The sequence below is a fragment of the Emys orbicularis genome, chromosome 3 (assembly GCF_028017835.1).
Source record: "Emys orbicularis isolate rEmyOrb1 chromosome 3, rEmyOrb1.hap1, whole genome shotgun sequence".
NCBI lineage: Eukaryota > Metazoa > Chordata > Testudines > Emydidae > Emys > Emys orbicularis.
Genome location: NC_088685.1, coordinates 12785548 through 12806713, shown reverse-complemented (window position 1 = coordinate 12806713; position 21166 = coordinate 12785548).

The following is a 21166-nucleotide window of genomic DNA, read 5'->3' as shown; positions in this document are numbered from 1 at the left end:
AGATACAAGAGTGGTACATTTATACAAATCAGATGATCATACTCAGTAGATTATAAGCTTTGTAATGATACCTTACAAGAGACCTTTTGCATGAAGCATATCCCAGTTACGTTATATTCACTTATTACCATATTTTCTCTAAAACTATCCCAGTTACATTATATTGACTTATTATCAAGTTTTTATAAAACTATATAGACTGCACAACGTCACAGAGGGAAAGGCTGGATTGATGCCAGCTGAATACAGGAACCAAACATAAGTATTTTTAAATCAGCAGGCTCACATCATCTACACCCAAGAGTCCTCAAAGAGCTGGTTCAGGAGGTTATTGGCCCACTGACATGAATTTTTAACAAATGTAGGATTCCTGAGGGAATTCCAGAAGGCTGGAAGTGTGCTAATGTTTTGTCAACTGGTAAATTGTTCCAATGGTTAATTCCTCGCACTGTTAAAAATGGACGCCTTATTTCCAGTCTGAATTTGTCTAGTTTCAACTTCCAGCCATTGGACATGTTAGACCTTTCTCTGCTAGACTGATGAGCCCATTTGTAATGATTTGTTCCCCATGTAGGTATTTATAGACTTTTCATCAAACCACCCTTAACCTCTTTAAGCGACATTGACTGAGCTCCTAGAGGCTATCACTACAAGGCAGGTTTTCTAATCCTTTAATCATTCTTATGGCTCTTCTCTGAACCCTCTGCAATTTATCAACGTCCTTCCTGAATGTTAGACACTAGAACTGGACACAGGATTCCAGCAGTGGTTGCACCAGTGCCAAATAAAGAGGTAAAATAACCTCTCTCCTCCAACTTGAGATTCCCTGTTTATGCATTCAAGGACCGCGGGACATTTGGATTAAAAAATTAGCACTATACAATATCAATGGAGCACAGGTTACATGGATTGAGACCAGGCTAATGGCTAACTGACAGATCTCAAAAAGTAATTGTCAAAGGGCTCATTGAATGTGGGTGTTTCTAATGGGGCTCTACAAGGATCAGTACTAGGTCTGATGCTTTTCAATATCTTTATCAATGACTTGGAAGTAAATATAAAATTGCTGCTGATAAAAATGTGCTGATGACACAAAGATTGGCAGAATGGGAAATAACGATGAGGACAGGGCAGTCATACAGAGAGTTCTGGAGAGTTTGTTTGGCAAATGGGGCCCATTCAAACAATATGTGATTTCATACAGCCCAACACAGAGTTCTACATCTAGGAACAAGGAGGGCATATTCAGTTTTGGATTGAACGATCTTTACTTTTGTATCATCTGCAAATCTGGCCACTTCACTGTTTCCCCCCTTTTCTAGATCATTTATGAATATGTTGAACAACTCTGGTCCCAGTACAGATCCTTGGGGGACGTTGCTATTTATCTCTCTTCCAAAAACTCACCATTTATTCCTACCTTTTGTTTCCTATCTTTAAAATCAGTTACTGGTCCATGAGAAGACCTTCCCTCTTATCCCCTGACAACTTACTTTCCTTAAGAACTTTTGGGGAGGGATCTTCTTAAAGGCTTTCTGAAAGTTCAGGTACACGATATCCACTGGATCGCCCTTGTCCACATGCTTCTTCACCCCTGTGACATTACGCCCTATATTCTTCATAGAAATATTGTTCTATGAATATGGCATAACTAAGGTATGTTTTATGCAAGATGGGTCATGTGAGATATCATTGGAAAGGTTCTGATTTACTGAATGTGATTATCCTATTTGTATGGATGTATCATTTCTGTATCTGAAGTTAGGAATACGGGCTCTGTATCAATTACAAAAGTGCTTGCACCAGGGGAATGCCCACCAAACAGTAGGCAATCAGCCTGGATGGGCCATTAGGACTTTGAAGATACTAAACTTCCTCCTTCCTGAGAAGTTTCCTGGGATACTGCTGTGACACTGCAGGGTCATGTGATCATGTCACCTGGTACTGGACATCATTTTGGACTGGTGGTATTTTTCCACGAGGAGGGAGTTGGGGGGTGGGGGTCAAACTGGGAGACAAAGGATTCCTGTCATATCCAAATCCTATTGAAGGCTTGGAAGTGAGTTAATCTAGGTTCTTCTCCACCGCCTCCCTGCCCAAAAAGGAAGACTGCTGAAAACACCTGGAAAAACAAAGGAACTAAATTGTGGGGGAGGAGGGCGGGGGCTGAGCCCAGGCGGGAAAGATCTAGCCTGTGAAAGTAATACCTGGATATTTAAGCTGCAATCAGTGCAGTTTACCTTCAAGAAACTTTGCAACCTGCACAAAACAACATTTAGAGTGAGAATGTGCTACTATTAACCAGTTAATTTAGCGTATTAAGCTTAGGTTGCGTGTTTTGTTTGATTTGCTCAGTAATCTGCTTTGATCTGTTTGCTATCCCTTATAATCTCTTGAAATTTACCTTTTGTAGTTAATAAACTTGGTTTTGGTTTATTCTAAAAACCAGTTTGTGCAATTCATAACTGGCAGGGGGTGGGAGCTATGCATATCTTCCTCCACGTTGAGGGAGGGAGAGAATGTCATGAGCTTACTTTGTATAGATCTCTGTACAGCGCAAGACAATATAATTTGGGGTTTACACTCCAGAGGGTGTGTGCACCTGAGTGCTGGGCGATCCCCGAGCTGAGTCTTCCCAAACAGAGCTGATCGCAGACTCTGTGTGATTCTACAGCTGGGTGTGCCCCTGCCAGTGTGTGTGTGCAGCAGAACAGGGTGAGGGAGCCCAGGCTGGTGGAACAGATGGGCTCAGTGGGACCCCAGTACATCAGGTGGCACCCCGGAATGGGGGTCCAACCCCTCACAACCCCCTCCAAGAATTCTAGTAGATTGGTGAGGCATGATTTCCCTTTTCAAAACCCGTGTTGACTCTTCCCCAACAAATCGTGTTCATCGCTGCATCTGATAATTCTGTTCTTTACTATAGTTTCAACCAATTTGCCTTGTACTGAAATTAGGCTCACTGGCCTGTAATTGCCAGGATCGCCTCTGGAACCTTTTTTAAAAATCAGCATTACATTAGCTACCCTCCAGACATCTGATACAGAGGCTGATTTAAGCAATAGGTTAAATACCACAGTTAGTAGTTCTGCAATTTCATATCCAAGTTCCTGCAGTACTCTAGGGGGAATAGCGAGTGCCTTCTCTAAACCATTCATTTAGTCAAACACAAGTTATTGGACTCAATACAGGATGAAATTTTCTGGCCTGTGTTATACAGTAGGTCAGACTAGATGATCTAATGGTCCCTTCTAGCCTTAAATGCTATGAATCTATGAATGATTTGATACCTCTAGCATGTTCCCTCTTGAAATAGGTGGGAGGGATAGCTCAGTGGTTTGAGCGTTGGCCTGCTAAACCCAGGGTTGTGAGCTCAATCCTTGGGGGGGGCCATTTGGGGCAAAATCAGTACTTGGTCTGCTAATGAAGGCAGGGGGCTGGACTTGATGACCTTTCAGGGTCCCTTCCAGTTCTAGGAAATAGGATATCTCTAATAGTCCCAGTCTGTTCAGTCTCTCTCTGGATACAGGAGTCTTTCCAGGCCTTTAATCATTTTGGACCCTCCTATTTCAGCGCATGACAGGGTACGCCACCCTTCCCCACTGCCCCGGAAGGGGAGGTTAAAGTGCTTTGGAATGCAGGAAAAGTACCTTCCACACCCCAAAGGGATGGGCCCTGATGACAGCTGGGTCTGGGTAAGAAGCTCCTTCAAAGGAAGATTTTGAGCCATGGGAGAAGTCCTTGCTCCCAGAAAGAAGCACACTCTGTTCAGCTCTGGGTCCTTTTGGTAGGACAAGTATTCTTAACCCAGGCCCAGACAGAGTGATGCACTCTGAACTCAGGGTGCTTGGTACTCTTAGGACTGTCAGAACAGTCCCCGGTCAACCAGGGACCCTTTGTTGTGCCTCCAGAGGGTGAAATAAAACCTGCAGTGGGTATGTAGCTAAGTGTTTGAACCCTGAAGTTGGCAGACCTTCATCAGCCCTATTGGGGCTGGCAGGTGTGGTGGCAGAAGTGGAATCTACAAGGCACCATATCCCAATGACTGCTGCTGTGCTGGGCAGAGAACCAGACCCAGCAACAGCACTTCTATTCTCTCCTGCAATGCTTATAAACTCTGCAGGCTCCTGGTACCAGCAATCCCTGTTTCTCCAACCCCTGGATTATTCCAGTGACCCCTGTTATGGGTTGTGCCGTGTGCCATATATTGGCTGCATCATAGGAAAGCACAATGCCTACCCATGATGCCTCATAGTGCAATACTCTCCCACAAGGAAAAACTTCCCTTTGGCCCCACATGGCAATCACCTCTGGCTCATGGTTATCCCCGTTTTATTGAGGAGTTCTCTTATAACCCTGCTGCTTTCTCTGTGTGTGGCAGGCTTCTCCAAGGAAGAAGAGGCAAAAGAAGAGGCACGGAGACAAAAGAAAGAAACCGAACGGTAAGCAGCCCCTGACCCCACAGCTGCGGAGGCAGACTCTGGCCCCACGCAAAGCAGAGAAATAGGGTCTATTCCCCCACCTGCCTTCCCTCTTCCTGCGAAGGCACAGTCATGCCCACAGTCGTGCAGAGGCACTGGCTGTGGCCCCTGAAATCTGGGGCTCTAGGGCGCTAGGAAGCAGAGGGTGCCCAAGCAGCTCAACGTCTCCTTTATGTCTCACTTCTGGCAGGTTTTGGACGCTGTGAGGAGGATTTGGAGGAGGCTTGTGCACGCCTAGAGGCATGGTAAGCAATGCCCCCCTCCATAAATCTGCAGTGGGTCAGTCCCCTCCTCTCATGTCATGCAGCTCATTCCCCCCGCACCCCCCAGGGGCAGTAGCCCTAGTAATCCCTCCCCTGCCCTGCCCTATAGACCAGGCAAGCAAATATTCTTCTTAGAATCATGCAATTCATTCCCACCCAGCAGAAGTTGCCATCTCTAATCAACCCCCATGCGTCGTACAGTGGGTCATTCCCTTACTCTAGCATCATGCGGCTCATTTAACCTGCAGGGGAGTCGGGGGGCGGCGGTAGATTGTGTCGACTGGAATGGACCATCCTCCCCTCCCAAGAGGGGGAAAGCATGTTTGATGGGAGCAGCCCCGTGCACACCAGGGAGGTGAGGTGGAGAGGTCAGGAGGAAGGCTGGCCTTTCTGGTACGGTGATTAGGGTGAAAGGGATCCGGCAGCACTTGTGTAATGGCCCCTCTTGCACCTCCAGGCCCCCAGCATGAGTTCCCAGTAGGATTTGAACCCTGGACTTTCAGCTCTGCAGCAGAAAGCACCCCTTAGAGCTAAAGAGACAGCTGCATTAGTTGGTAGCTATAGTAGGCTGTTATCCTATATGTTGATAGCTTCTGTGGAAGGGACATGACACACACGCTGCCAGCAGGATACACTCTCCCCTTCTCCGCACTAGACAGGGATCACCTAACAATCCAGCTAACCCAAAACCAGAACATCCAAGGCCTGGGTATTGCAGGGGAGGAGGCTGTCTCAGTGGAGAATGGGACAGGGAGCCTTTCAGTGCCGCCCCTCTGAGTAAAAGAGGGCCTGAGGGCAGGGTCGGCACTCAGCTACCTGCTCTCTTGTTCCACAGCCGCCGCATGCACCTGGAGAAGCTCCCCTTGGCTCACACCCTCAGGATCGTTGAGAGGAGGATAGAGTACGTGGCCAGACACCTGGATGAAGTTCTGATACCGTAAGGCAACTGCATGGGGGGCACCAGACTAGGGGCTGGGTGGGAGCGGATAGTGAATGGAGAGAGGAGGGAGCAGAGAAAACCAGACACTCCAGGATCCTAAAATAACAGGGAAAAAGCCACTAAGAGGCTTCACCTTCCAAGGTGAGATACCAGTGACAGTGAGGTGAGGGATTATCAGAAATTAAATGCAGAGACCACAAGCTGGGTTGTGAGTAGGATCAAATCCTTCTGTCCGGCAATATCTCCCAGCAGGCAACTGTCTAGAACCTGCCCCTGCTCCCTGCTGTGTTTGAAAGAAACAGCAATCAGATGACACCCTGTGATGGGGTGTCCACCCCACACAGGACTGGAAGGGGCTAAGGTGGCCAGGCAGACCCATTAACTCTACATGGTGTCCCTGGAGGAAGAGCCAAGGAGCAGGGAATTGATGGCAAGCAGGCTCAGCTGGGCAGGAATAGGCAGGGCCCATAAAGCCAGGAAGCTGACAACAGACAGGGGCTGCTGCTGAGAAAGGGCAGTCCCTCCTTGGGAAGAGGGGGACGTGTTTGGAGCTGGTGCACCCAGAGCAAGGAGGGGAACCAGGAGTAGTAGGAAGCAGTCCAGGGAAGTAGCAGGGAAGGCTGGGAGAGGAAAGCCCAGAACTGCTGGGTTGAGGGTCCCTGGCCTGGAATCTGCTGTAAAGTTCTTTTTTGACCCCTGTTTATGGACTTGGCCTTCACAACCTGCTCTGGCAAGGGTTACACACACATGCTCACATCTTCCTCACCCAAACCAATTTTTGTTAGCTAATCTTTCTATTAAAATAGCACTAGGTCCCCAATCATGCTGAAGGCCCCATTGTGCTTGGTGCTGCACATGTGCGCGTGACAAAGGGGTTATCGTTCTAGATCAATTGAGTGCCAGCTCCCCCTCTCAGTCCTTCGTCAGCCAGTTGATGTCCTTGTGTCAGAGTGTGGTGTGCCATGCATGCCTAGGCACTGCCCCATTGCAGTACAGTTGGAAGGCTTAGCTCAGCAGGGCCATGTCCCATCTGTCCCTGTCTGCTCTCTCCCACAGGCCAAGTGTGACGACATCTGCGGCGAGCCAGTTCTCCTGTTCCTCTCTGGAATCCATCCCCTCTTCCCTCTGGAGTCACAGCTCCTTTTCCCTGGGAGAAGCCTCCGTGACTCAGTCAGAGCCCCTCTGCCGCACAAGGGAGATCATGCCTGTCACGGGCTGGGAAGGATCCACTCATCCCATCCAAGCCCAGCCTCTCCCCAGGCCTCCTGCCCACAGCAGACAAGACCGGCGAGAGCAGACCACGGGTCTGGACCAGACGTCAGCCCATGGCTCAGACTTCAACATCCAACAGAAGCGTCTGCAGAGCCAACTGGGGGCACCTACCCTATCCACTGAGTCGCTGGCCAAGGTGATCCCTAACGCCCCTGTTCTGCGCCCACCGGACAGAGACCCCAGGGTGAAGTTCAACATGAGCAGGGGCCCTTTCCGAAGCGATGAAGTCTGGGAGGAGCTGGACTGTCACGTGCACTCAAAGAGACTCCAGCACGAGCAGGGCTTACCCCTCACCCCCCAGAAACCCCACACAGCTCTTCTGCCTCCAGCTCCACAAACCCCCATCCTGGGGGAGCCATTGCTGGGGGAGCGGGACACCAAGCAGCAATGGGAATTCCACACAGATCGGCCCAAATGTGGATTTACAGCAAAGGTCCCAACGCCCCTGAGATCTGATGACGGCCCTCAGCATGCCCAGGAGATCCAGGAACCATGTGTGTGCCCCTCGGGATCCCTGCCCCAAAAGGCCCACAGGATCATGGCATCCCCTGATGCCATCCTGGCCAGGCTTGTGCCCACGGCGGTGGTCAAGCTGCAGGATCACGTGGCTCAGAAATGCTTGGAGATCCAAATGAAGGTGTTTCCTAAGATGGTGAGAGAGTCACCGAGAGATGCTCCCCTCCTGAGAGAGACTGCCCTGCCTGGGCCACTCCGCCTCCCTAGGGAGCCAGGCAAGCCCAGGACAGCGGCATTGCCAATGATGGGACAACAGCCTGCCCACCTCATCGAATGCCACATAAGGCGTAAGCATCTCATCATGCAGTGGGGGCTGCTCACCCTGGACCCAGAGCCCCCGGCAAAGCTGCCTCACGCCGTCCCAGCCAGGGGAGCTGGTGTGGAGTTCAGTGAGATGGAGACCGATTTCCTGCTCGATGAGGTCAGGGAGAACTTGGACAGGCACATGCAGCAGAAGAAGCTGCAGCAGGAGTGGGGTTTGCCGGATGCCCGGTGGAAATCCCTGCAGGCTTTCCTACCCCCAGTTCCCAAGCTGTCCTCCCTGAAGGCAAAGCCCGAGGTTGAGGTGGTTCCCATCCTTGGGGAGCTGCTCTTCCTTGAGAGGGACATTAAAAAGCAGCTGGAGTTCCACATTACAAAGATGCAAGTGCAGCAAAGATGGGAACTGCCCATGAGGATCCAGGATTCCCTGAGGAGGTTCATGTCTCCTTCCCCAGAGGAGAGAGGCCGGCTCTCTCACCCTACGTGCGGGGGCATCGTGACTCCGTACCGGTCACCGTTTCAGCTGCGTTCCAAGAAGGCTCGGTCTAGTCAGTTGCCTCTAAGGGCCCCCAGTCAGAGGTGGCTGGAGGATGTACATGCCCTACCCACCGACAGAAGGCAGCAAATGGCCAGGTCTTACTCCTGGAAGCATCCTGGGGCAGCAGCATCGATAGGGAAAGAAACCCCAGACCATCGCAGCACATTGCAGACAGGGAAGCAAAGCACAAGCTCCTTTTGTTCCACACGTCCTCCAACACCAGTGGAAGATACCACCATGGAGACGGGCAGGAGTGATGGCGCAGCAGGAAACCAGATTAACCCAGATTGCCGCACTCTGCCAGCAGGAGTGGATCTGACATCGCCACCTCCAGGAACCGCAGTAACAGAGAAGACGCTCGCAGCGACACTCGACATTTATAAGAGCGAGTTGAGAAAGACCCTTACCAGTGTGAGTGGCACCAAAGGGACTGAAGAGACGCTGGAGCTGAACATGGAGAGGAAGGTTATCTTGGGAAAAGGCTCCTGCCTGAGGCCAGGGGCACAGGCAGGTGAGGGCAGGGCAGATCTTCTCAGGACCCAATCTCACCAGGTTGCCCCAGAGAACAGCTCCCACCCCTTGGCAGACCATGTCTTACTCTGCCAGCTGTGCCACAAGGCACATTCAGGAAAAATGAAGGGTAAGAAAACTCAGGAGGAGATACAAGTATCTGCTGAGCTGCATGGTCTTCGAGACATCACGGCTCCACACGGGTTCGATGGAACTCTGAATTCAAAGCTCTCCAGGGACCAGCCACCAATCAGAGTCTGCAAGAAGTGCACTAAGGTTGGACAGAAGAGACCAGCTGGCTCTGCAGGTACTAACTTGCCCAGAATTCCACAGCAATGGACTCCAGGAGACTCTACAGCATCATCCAACCTCAACAAGATGCCAGTGGTATGGCTCCTTCCAGCAGACGGGCGCAAGACGCAGGATGGAATGGGGAAAACGGCTCCCACCAAGCAACCAAAGATGGTGTCCATTGCTACGAGTACAACAGGGCTTTCGCAAGCTGGGGAGAAAGCAACTGGGAGTCCTGACGGTTCTCCTCCAAAGCCAGCAAAGGCCTCCAGAGCTAGGACACCATCCCCTTCAAGGAGCAAAGATCCAGTTCTCAAACGGATCTTAACGTGTCTCAAGAAAACCTTCTCCAAGCTTAAAAACAAAGCGAAGTCCCAAATGTCCAAGGACTCTCGTTCAAGAAGACCTGATCCTAAATTTTCAAAGCCACCCTTTTGGAAGGCCAGGGCCTCCAAGGGTGTCTGGTAGTAGTATAAAGCCCTACCGTCAACCCTGCCCCTTGACCCCTTAAGCCCCGACCACCTGTCACCGGAAGTCCCACCCATGGGGGTATTACTTCCGGGGTCAAGGCGGACACATGACCGGAAGCAAAGTGTGTCATGTGACCCCTCTAAGAACTCCTCCCACTGCCCTCTACCAATCAGGATGGGTTTCGCCCGCATAGGCCTGCCCCGAGAGGAGATTTGACCAATATGGGGGAGTTCCAGGGCGGGGTGACCCATCCGGAAAGGGTTCATGTGACCCCTCTAAGAACTCCTCCCACCGCCCTCTACCAATCGCGATGGGTTTCGGTCTCATAGGACCGCCCCGAGAGCAGATTTGACCAATCGGGGGTGTTCCAGGGCGGGGTGACCCGCCCAGAAGAGGGTCGTGTGACCCCTTTAAAAACTCCTCCCAGCACCCTCTGCCAATCAGAGTGCAGCACCATCACCCCATAAGTCCCAGCGCCGGGGCAGAAGAGGTCATCTTTTACCAAGAACGCGTGCTTTAGAAATCGTGGAAACATGGACTCCTTCACCACCCCCGTGAGAACTTCGGACTTTGTTTTAGCCCCGAGGGCCTTTGACCATCCGCGGAGAAAGCGCTACATCAGCGACAGTTCCGAGGAGGAGGAGGGAGCGACCGAGGGGAGCCCTTTGGCCCAGTCGTTGATGGATACGCCGGAACCCGAAACCCAACTGCTTGTGAGACACCCCGATGAGCGTGGTGGCCTCTTGTCGTCAACCCCCCTGGAGATGACAAGGTGAACGGAAAAGACGTCGCTCAGGTAAATGAATGATTAAGAAGTGACGGGTGTAATGGGGTTAGGAACCGGGGGGCGGGGGGGTTGTGTAAATTTAAAAACAAGCAGTGGGAATTTACACTGTTTCTTTTCTGAAAATCTCTTGACAGCTCGACGATGCCTTTCTAGAGGACCAGGAGGCCCTGGACAGCGTTGCATCAAGCAGCGAAGATGAACCGGGCCCACCTTGGTTTTGCGCAATGCCGATACAAATTGTTGAAGAGGACTCTGAGGATGACGGCTATGAGGAGTTTAGGAGGAGGCTTGGCATGGAACTAACTGAGCCAGTGCCACGTCGTGAGCGTAAAAAAGTCCTGTGGACTATTGTACGCGTTGCTGTTTATGCTGTCCTTAATCACTGCCTTAGGGAAAAGCTTTTTGAAGATTGTGAGGACTGTGTCATAGATGCGCCAGCCCAACGGCACCATGACTGTGTGGCTTGGACTTCAGTGGATATAAACTGCAAGCTCCGGGGCCTGTGTGCTGAGCTGTGTTTGGAAAGCTTATTAAACACTGTTATTGCCATAGGTTATGCTATGCAATGTCTGTGCCTAACCCAAGAACATTTAGCGCAAGGGGGGACCTCAATAAAAAACAAGCCCCAAGACATTCATTGATATCTGCAAAGGGCCCCCACTTGGAATGGGTACTGTAAGAAGGCCCTACAGAAAAATGTATTTGAACTAAAAGGAAAAAAAAGAAAAGAAAAGCAGCCCAGTTGTGCAGACAACTTATTCCCCCAGCCCAGACCACAAAAGGGAATGCTAGGGAGGGGTGAGCCAATCAACCTGCTAACTATTTTGAAACAAAGAGTTAGGATGGTATAAAAACCTCAGGTAGCTTGGAGCCTGTCTCTTTCAACAGAAACTCTCTTGAATTGCTGCTGGACTGCAAGAGGAGGTATGCGCCCTGGTTTTAACTCTGAAAATAGATATGATACAATGCCATTCTTTGGCCATGCTGTCTCAGTAAATAATGGTGCCTATCTTTATTGCAGTGTGATCTGTTTAGCATGGAACCAGGAACTTTAAGCTGCATTTCACCACCAGGCCAAGGTAAAAACCATTTGAACTATAGATGTGCTTAATACTGTTCAATTAAAAAAAAAAACCTTCAGGTATTGCACAGGTTGTATAGGGATTTGGGGGTAATCCTAACTTAACATTTTTGCTTGTTCTTTAACCTGAAGGCTCAAACACACATGGTGGGGGCGGGGTGGTGGTGGACAGAACAACCATGTGCCTTTTAAATGCATGTGGGTTTATTGAAAAGTATTTTCAATGGATTTTAAAAGCAGTTTGGTTTTTATTTTGCAAAATGAGATGTATTTTTAAAAAATGTTTGTGGGTTTGTTTTTTAAAGTGGTAGAAATAAACTCAAAACCTGTGTTTGTTGTACAGCCTGAAATGGATTCTTTTGTTTTAAAGCTGTGACTTTTTAAATAGAAAAACACCCTAACCAATATTCTATTTTTTTAAGTTTACAAGACAGTTTCATGTGTTTTATTATAATGTTGTTTGCTTCACAGTACGGTCAAAACATGAGAGGGTAAACAAGCTCGAAAGAGACAGCTGAAAAGGAAAATTCACCAGCATCAATGACTGATGGATGGATGAAGCCCAGTAAATATATTTTGCTTATTTGTTTGGTTGTTTCATGAGGTTTTGTATTTTAAGTAAATCCATAGGTGTGGGTGAGAAAGATGGTAAAGTTCAGTTTCATAAAATGTTTTTTCTCCCCCCTCATAGGCCTGGGCAGCTTTCCTGACAATGCTGTAGTAGAAGCTACAGGGACACCTCCACCAGAACCGCCAAAGCACCAGGAATCTGCTTTGAGACCTTTAACAACGCCAGGGCCGTAGCAACAAAGAACATGGCCCCCTCCGAACGGTGACCCCCTCCGAACAGTGACCCCCTCCGAACATATGTCCGGGCGGGGCCCCTTACAATGCAGAAACTGGAATGCGGTATTTATTTTGCCACTTTTAGGGGCCCCCTTCCTTGCGGGGCCCACTCCGGTCGGAGGGTACGGAGGGCACTCGCTACGCCTCTGAACAACGCTAACACAAAACAGCACAAGCAGGAGCGCCGCCAGCTTTTCTGCCGCCCTAGGCAGCGGAAGGTCCCGCCCCGAAATGCCGCCCCCCCCCACAGAGGCGGCGGAAGGTCCTGCCGCTGAAATACCGCCGCGGTCGCCGGCCCCCAAATTGTAGCGCCCTAGGCGACCACCTAGGTCGCCTAATGGGTTGCGCCGGCCCTGAGCACGAGAGTGCAGATGAAGCATCAGGGCAGTCCAAACCTCATATACGTCAAACCCAAGGACAAAACAAAAGATTCTGGTAAAGACCATCCACGCAAACACAACTCCAGTTCCTCAGCGGCCACCACCACACCAAGCCCTGAGAAAACTGAGCAAAAACACACACATTCACAAACCCGGAGCACGCGCTCTAGGGGTTGTGAACGTGAGCAAAAACACACACATTCACAAACCCGGAGCACGCGCTCTAGGGGTTGTGAACGTGAGCAAAAACACACACATTCACAAACCCGGAGCACGCGCTCTAGGGGTTGTGAATAAAAAACCAAGGACTGACAAACCATTCTCCCAACACCATAAGCTCGTCACAGCTCCCCCATATTCTAGTATTTGGGGAAAGTATGATGCTTCATTCAGAAAACTGATGAAGATTTGGGGGAAATATGAGGCTTTGTTCAGAATACTGGTGGCTGCTATATCCTCAGGGGTCTAAAAGAAAGGAGAGCTGGAAACCACGTCAAAAATGCAAAAGCTCTGGCAGGTGACTTTTTGAAAAATGCTTCAATTTTTCCAAAAGGTGGCTCTGAGCAGGCGTGACTAGCCGTGGAAAGCGGCCTGGGTAAAAAGGACACCCTCAAGGGTACACATCAGCTCAGGTGTAAACAAAAGGGGGGACAGCTCTTGGTGGACAAACAAATGGCGGCCAAAAAGTTCCAGGCCAGGGTCTCAGTAAAAATTTTTAAAAAGGCTAAAGAGGTAATGAGGAAAAAAAACAAAAAGAGATGCCCCCTACTGGAGGCTCTCAAACTGGCTTGTCTGAAAATGGGGAGGTGGAATCCGACTCTCACGCAGAGTCTGATTTAGAAAATTCCCCAGAGGGCTCTCTAGAAGGTCCCCGTCTACTCCTGATGACCCTCACGGAGGCCCCTCGGAGTCTGACTCTCAAATAGTCTCTGATGTAGAAGATGCCGCTGATGGTCCCGTAGAGGAACCCCCAAGTAACCCTGAAAATGCAGAGGTGTATATGGAGAGAGTGAGAAGTTGGCAACGTGAATTACCTAGATTTGGGGGGGTCGGTGTATTGTGAGGAATTTCGTTTTGTCAATCCTGAGCGAATAAATTCAGCTCAGCAGGTTGTTGAAGCCATACACAGGGGAATACAGTTAGTTCTGGATGACGTTAATGGTGATTATGATGATTATGTTCAGTTACGTTTAGAGAGGCGAAATTTAACTAACCCTTTGTTTTCGGTCAGAAGAACTAGGGATGAGCTGTCTGCTGAGTATTTCTTAACTCAGGCCTCAAAGCTGCTACAGAGCAATAGAGAGTTGCATCTCGATGGGACGTTGCACCTCGTTGTGACAGTTGTAAAAAACAGGGGATGGGGCGCTCGTAGAGTTTTAAATTCTATCCGCGGTAGTCAAATCCTCCATAAAAAGAGACAATGCTTAGTAGACCTGACTTACACCGGTACCAATCTGTGTTTTGCGGGTGGGCTCTTGGCCGTCATGTCCGACCGTAAACCTACAGACGCGGAATTGTTAGCGGGGGCGAGAAAGTTGCATGAGAAACTGGGGTGGTCAGATCAAAAAAAGGTTCTGCTCAGTGACGTAGCAACGTTTGAACAGCATTTAGGAGTCAATATACAAGTGGTGCTGTATACGGCGAAAGGCAGATGGGGCTTTTTTAAAACGGGGGGCCCAGTGTAACACAAGACTTTTTTCATCCTGTTGCACGATGATCATTACTATGGGGTTCTGGATGTGAAAAAGTTGTTCGGTGTGAAAAATTATTGTGAGTTTTGCCACATGGCGTACAGTCACGAACACTCTTGCAGGTACCGTTGCCGCCTCTGTTTGATCGTAATGTGTTTGGACAGCATGGGCGTGCAGCTGAGGTGTCCTAGATGTAGACTGTATTGTCGATCCAAAGAGTGTTTAGATGGACACGTCGACTGTGCGTCGAAAAAACAAGTCGAATGCCTGTCTAAAACTTGATGTGATAAGTGTCAGTCTTATGTGGACAATCGGCACAGGTGTAAAGGGAGGCGCTGTAAGCAGTGTCAGGTGATGTGATCGCTGGTGATGTAGACAGTCACCTGTGTTTTATGGACAGCATTAGAAAGCCCAAATCCTCAGAAAAGTATATTTTTTTATGATTTTGAATGCACGCAGGAGACTGGGTTGCACACGCCCAATTACATTTTTGTTATGTTCCTAAAGCCGGAAAAATCCTGGGAATTTAAGGGCAAAGAGTGTCTTTCTATGTTTGTTGAGACCTTTATTGGCAAAGAGTTCCGGGACTACACGTTCCTAGCGCACAGTTCCAAAGGTTATAATGCGTACTTCATCGTTAGACAGTTACTGAAGGAAAAGATGTGCATAGAACTGATCACTCAGGGTACCTCTTGGGGCCAGATTCACCAAAGGGCTTAAGTGCCTAACTGCTGCTTTAGGCACCTAACTGCCAGAATCAGGCCCCACTGGGATTCCCAACCCCCCGCCCAGCTGCTGCTCACCACTGCAGGGTCCTAAACTCACTTGAAAGTCGTTTACAACAAGAGGGTCCTAGGAGAAGTGTTTAAAACCCTGCCCTACGGCTTTTAAAAATGGATACGAGGTGGAAACACCCCTTTTCTGCAATTCTCGCGGGGCCTAGCAACTGCAGGAAAAGTTACTTTATAAAAAATGTGTTGGATAATGCCAAACAAACACTGTCTGTTATGCTTGAGAATATTGTGTGGTGTTACAGTTGTTGGCAACCTCTGTATAAAGAACTGCTCTGTAAATATCCCTTTATCAATTTTGTGGAGGGGCTGCCTGATGCTTTTGACGATGACCGTTTGTTTCCTACCAATCAAGTAAATATGATTATCATAGATGATCTGATGAATTCTGCTTGTGAAATCGAGAAAGCTTTTACCAAGTATGTGCATCACAGAAACCTGAGCATTATGTTTATAGTTCAAAACATATTTTGTCAGGGGGGAAAGAGTCACACGATTAACCTAAACACAAAGTACATGGTTCTGTGCAAAAACCCCAGGGATAAATTACAAATCGCTACGCTCGCTCGGCAAATGTACCCCTGCAAAGCTGAATTCTTTCTAGAAGCTTTTGAGGATGCTACCAAAAGACCTTATGGCTACCTGGTGGTGGATTTAAATGCTTCCACACCAGAAGCTTATAGACTAAGAACTGGTGTTTTCCCTCCAGACTGGCTGGTGGTTTATACTTTGAAAAGAACAACAGCCGGGTATAAAAAGAGATGAACTATTGGCAGGCCCCTTTGTAACAGCTGGGGTTGCTGACTGAAAACATGTCTAGCTGTGTAAAGAGAAACCTGGTCCTTTTAAAATTACTTAGCAAATCGTCCCCGCAGCAAAGGAGGGCTATACTATGTTCGGCCTCTGACGATTTAGTAGCGGCCATCTCAGAAATAGCGCTCAAGCTCCCAACTTCCCTGGGGGTGTAATATATTTTCTTTAACAGAGCTGCCTGTGTAGACATGACTTTTACTGGTACCATCTTTTACTAACACAAATATGAAAGGGGACACATTCATATTGACACATTTAAATAAGTAAGTTTTATTAATCGCCTGGTTTAACATGACCTTTTACAGCCGCCTGTAAAATTGGACTCCATAAGGAAGTCTGAGCTGGTTCATTCTTCCATTTTGTCCTTTTCCAGATTTTCGTCTTGATATCTGTGTCTCATATCATGCATCAGCTGTTTTTGCTTATGTCTATTTACTCCCACGGGGCTACCGATGTGTAAGTTCTCAAAGGCCTCTAGAAAGGCATCGTCGAACTGTTGAGAGATTTTCAGAAAAGAAAGTAAGCAGCCCACTGCTTGTTTTTAGATTTAGACAACTCGCTGGTTCCTAACCCCATTACACCCCATCATCAACTGTCACTTCTTAATCATTCATTTACCTGAGCGACGTTTTTTCCGTTCACCTTGTCCTCCGGTGACTCCTCCGAGCTGTGTTCGCCTTCCTCCTCCACGGGGGTGGACGACAAGAGGCCACCACGCTCATCGGGGTGTCTCACAAGCAGTTGGGTTTCGGGTTCTGGCGTATCCATCAACGACTGGGCCAAAGGGCTCCCCTCGGTCGCTCCCTCCTCCTCCTCAGAACTGTCGCTGATGTAGCGCTTTCTCCGTGGATGGTCAAAGGCCCTCGGGGCTAAAACAAAGTCCGAAGTTCTCACGGGGGTGGTGAAGGAGTCCATGTTTCCACGATTTCTAAAGCACGCATTCTTGGTAAAAGATGGCCTCTTCTGCCCCGGCGCTGGGACTTATGGGGTGATGGTGCTGCACTCTGATTGGCAGAGGCTGCTGGGAGGAGTTTTTAGAGGGGTCACATGACCCTCTTCTGGGCGGGTCCCCCCCCCCCCGGAACACCCCGGCTTGGTCAAATCTGCTCTCGGGGCGGGCCTATGCAGCCGAAACCCATCACGATTGGTAGAGGGCGGTGGGAGGAGTTCTTAGAGGAATCACACGAACCACTTCCGGATGGATCACCCCACCCCGGAACACCCCTGATTGGTCAAATCTCCTCTCGGGGCGGGTCTATGGGGGCGAAACCCCTTCTGATTGGTAGAGGGTAGTGGGAGGAGTTCTTAGAGGGGTCACATGACACACTTTGCTTCCGGTCATGTGTCCACCTTGACCCCAGAAGTAATACCCCCCCATGGGTGGGACTTCAGGTGACAGGAGGTCGGAGCTTAATGGGTCAAGTGGTGGGGTTTAAGGGGCCAAGGGGAGAGGTTAGGGTTGGATTGATGGTAAGGCCCTTATACTACTTCCGTTTTCCATACTATCGAATCCCACCCTGCCAGCATGCCCACTAACAGAAGGGGCCCACAAATTCCACCATCTCCCTAGCATCCAGCGGGCACCATCAACACAGCTCTGTGTCAAGACATCACCCATCCTCCGTGGCCTGCCACACCCCTGCTAGTCCAGTCCAAACAATGCACCTGGATGGTGATGGGCTTGGACGGACAACTCTCAGTCCTGACGTGCAACTGTCCTCTGCTCTGCCCCTCTCCGCTGAGCTCTGCTGCTGCATCCCGCTCTGCTCTGCTCTGCTCTGCAGCACCCTTTGCGACTCTAGACCTGCGCAGGGGACAGATCATCTTGCCGAACTGCCTGGTATTTTTTATGATGAGAACTAACCTCAGGACTGTTGCCCTCAAACCCAAGTCACACATACGCCTGATCACGCTATAATCAATCCAGTCTCAGTTCCACTCACGTCATTCACTTTTCTCCCTTGAGTGGAAGAGTTTGTTCCTGTAATTGAAGATTTGTGGTCCATGGATTAACTATGAAGTTAAATTAACTGCAGATAATTTAAATCACCCACTTACATTTTCTGGTCCTCTGAATATCCCGACAGAAACCCGGAGCGGATAGGAATGGCTTTTGCTACATTTCATCCCAGGGTTTATCACTTTTGTTGGTTTTAGACTGTTTGGCATTTTCCTGCCATTAATCAAGTTCCTCTCGAACCCACTGCTCTGCAGATCCATTCATAATGCTCCATGGATGGATACACAGGCGGCATCACACTCGTTAGCCACCCACTTACCTGTGGCAGTTGGAAATGGGGCCCATGACCCCGAGCTCCGGAAATGCAGCCCTTGAGGAGGGAAAGAAGCAGCTCCTCCACTATTTAGAGGAAAACAATAGAATCTAATAGATACTTAATCTGGTCTGATGTGCTTTGTGCAACAGAGGACAGCAGTGCATGTCCAGACACAGTCCCCTGGAGATATAGGGCTGGGGATCATTGCTTGACATGGCTGACTATGAATGGATTGCAATTAGGACTCGGTGGATTGGGTCTTGTTGCCAGATGTGCCCATTACTTTGGGGTATGCTCATTTATTCAGGTTACTCTTCTGGGGAAGGGGATTCTGTAATTCTATCCATGTACTGCTTGTGTCATTTGTGTTTTCATATGGAGCTCTACTTCTCCCTTCTGCAAGTCCCCTCCCAATGGAGCTATCCTGCAGGACCTAGGGTCCCTAGGGCTGGGTTTCTCCAGCCCCAGAACCGGATGAACACACACACACATCCACACATACATTAACAGAGCAAGTCTGAGCGGACCGGGTCAATCAGCACTGTCAAGCTGACCCCTTATATGTCTCTGGACTCACTGGGCTGGATGAAGCAGCACTTTCAAGCTGCCTCTCCTTATATGCCCCTGGGCTCCATGGACTGGGTCAAGCAGCACTTTCAAGCTGTTACCCTTATGCGTCCCAGATTCAGCACGTCCCTATCCCCACTCCCGCAACACAATTGGACTGGCAGTAACCTACTCGATGAGCAAACCCCACAGTATTTTGGGTGCTGCAGGGATCTTTAGCTTAGGTAAAAGAAGCGATGCTGTAGAGTGAATGGGGGAAGCTAAAAACACAAACGAGTAAAGTTCAGCAAGAGAGAGAGAAGCAACCAACTTAACCATAAAAGTTATTTATTGAATAATAGTGATAACTACACAAGGAGAGCTAAACCAACATAACATACATGATTAAAGGTTAATACCTAAGGTAGAAAGGAAAAGAGAGAGAGAGAAAGAGGGGGGATCTCACCCACTCCACAAGGCTTGAACTGGTCAGGGTTCCCAGATGATGGTGGTAGCTGAGGGTCCTGAATGCTGGAGACAGGCAGAGCCCCCAGCATGATCAGTCAGGAGAAGATGGAGTTCCAGTGGAACTGATGCATAGTTTGGATCTAAGCATCAGAACCCTGACTGGAGGGTGAGTAGGGATTTTTGTAGACAAATTACACTGGTTGAAGGGAGAACACTAGATTTGTTTATAGGTAAGCTGATGACTCAAGGATTTTCTTTAGACTAGACAATAGGAGCTGATCGCTCTTGGCTATGGGTGGTGTTTTCTTCCAGGGAGCTCACAATACAACTAGGCTGCTTCAGTATCTGGATATCAATTAAGGATTCATTACTAGAATTGGTCTGATAACTGCTGAGCTGGGTGTGTGTGCAGGCGTAGGTTCATTAGCATCTGGAGCAGAGATTCCCACGATGCAGTGCTTCCCTGATTTTTCTGGTCTCAAAGTTCAGTTCGGTTCTCTGTTCTCCATTCTGTATGTAAACTGAGATGTCTTCCTGTCCCATCTTCCATGCAGATGAGGCGAGGGGAGTTGTCTCTGCTCTCCATTCTGTATGCTAATGGAGACATCTTAATCTTGTCACCCTTGTCAGGAGGGGTCTAGGTGTGTCTCCCAAGGCCCTTCACTGCTCTCTGCAAGTTTTTTCTTCTGATGGGTTTTCGTTTAAGCAGAGGCTGGGGGGGGGGTGTCTTTCATGAGTCAGGCTGGATAATGCACCCTATTTCCCCAAGAACACAGAGGTGTCTGGTATCAGTCTAGGACAGTGGTGGGCAACCTGCAGCCCGCGGGCCACACACAGCTCGTCAGGGTAATCCAGTGGTGGGTCGCGAGACAATTTTACATTGACCGTCCACAGGCATGGCCTCCCGCAGTGCCCAGTGGCTGTGGTTCACCATTCCTGGCCAATGGGAGCTGCGGGAAGTGGCGGCCAGCACATCCCTGCGGCCTGCACGGCTTCCCGCAGCCCCCATTGGCCAGGAATGCTGAACTGCAGCCACTGGAAGTTGCGGGTGGCTGTGCCTGCGGATGGTCAATGTCAACACTGTCTCGCGGCCTGCCAGCAGGTTACCCTGATGGGCCACAGGTTGCCCACCATTGGTCTAGGAGAAGGACATGCCTGTGGTTAGTGCACTGGGTAGGGACTCAGGAGATCTAGGGTCAGTTCCCAAATCTGCTCCAAACCCGCAGCGTGACCTTGAGCAGCTCATATTGTCTTTCTGTGCTTTCATTCCCCAACTGTAAAATGGGGATAATGATCCTTCCTTTATGTCCCATTTAGACTGTAAACTCTTCAGACCTGGGATTATCTCTTGCTATGTGTTTGTACAGCTCCTTGCATGGTGGGGCCCAATCTCTGTCACGGCCTCTAGGTGCTACTATAATATTAATAATAGGCAGCCACCCCAAACTTTACCTAGGACTGTAAGAAAACCAGCAGCATCTGACTTTGGAGTGCTTAACAGCATGACCGGAAGGGTCCCTTAATGTGGTTATTAGTGGAATTTCTGAGGCTTATTTAAAATAAATGCCAGGATTTGAAGCTATTTGGCTGGGCCATGTGGGAATAGGTGTTAGCTCAGCAAGGCCAGGGCAGTTTGGGAGCTCTGGCCTCATTTAGTCTGCACTGGCTTGGCCTAGTAAAAACTTTATGCGCTGTCTATCCTTGCTCGTTTCAGTGCTGGGATTGGTCAAAAAGGATCATGAAGTTTCCTGTCCAGCTTTGTGAACTGGGAGGAGGAATGTCTCACAGACGCAGAGACTGACAGGGAACCAGGCAGGCCTTAGCTAAGCAAATGACCCAGGGCCAGAGTTTCAAAGGCAGTCGGCATGTTGGGTGCTGAGCACCTTTGAATATCTGGCCCTGGTGGTGGAGGCTGAGCCTTTTAAAATCTGCACCGCGTCTCTC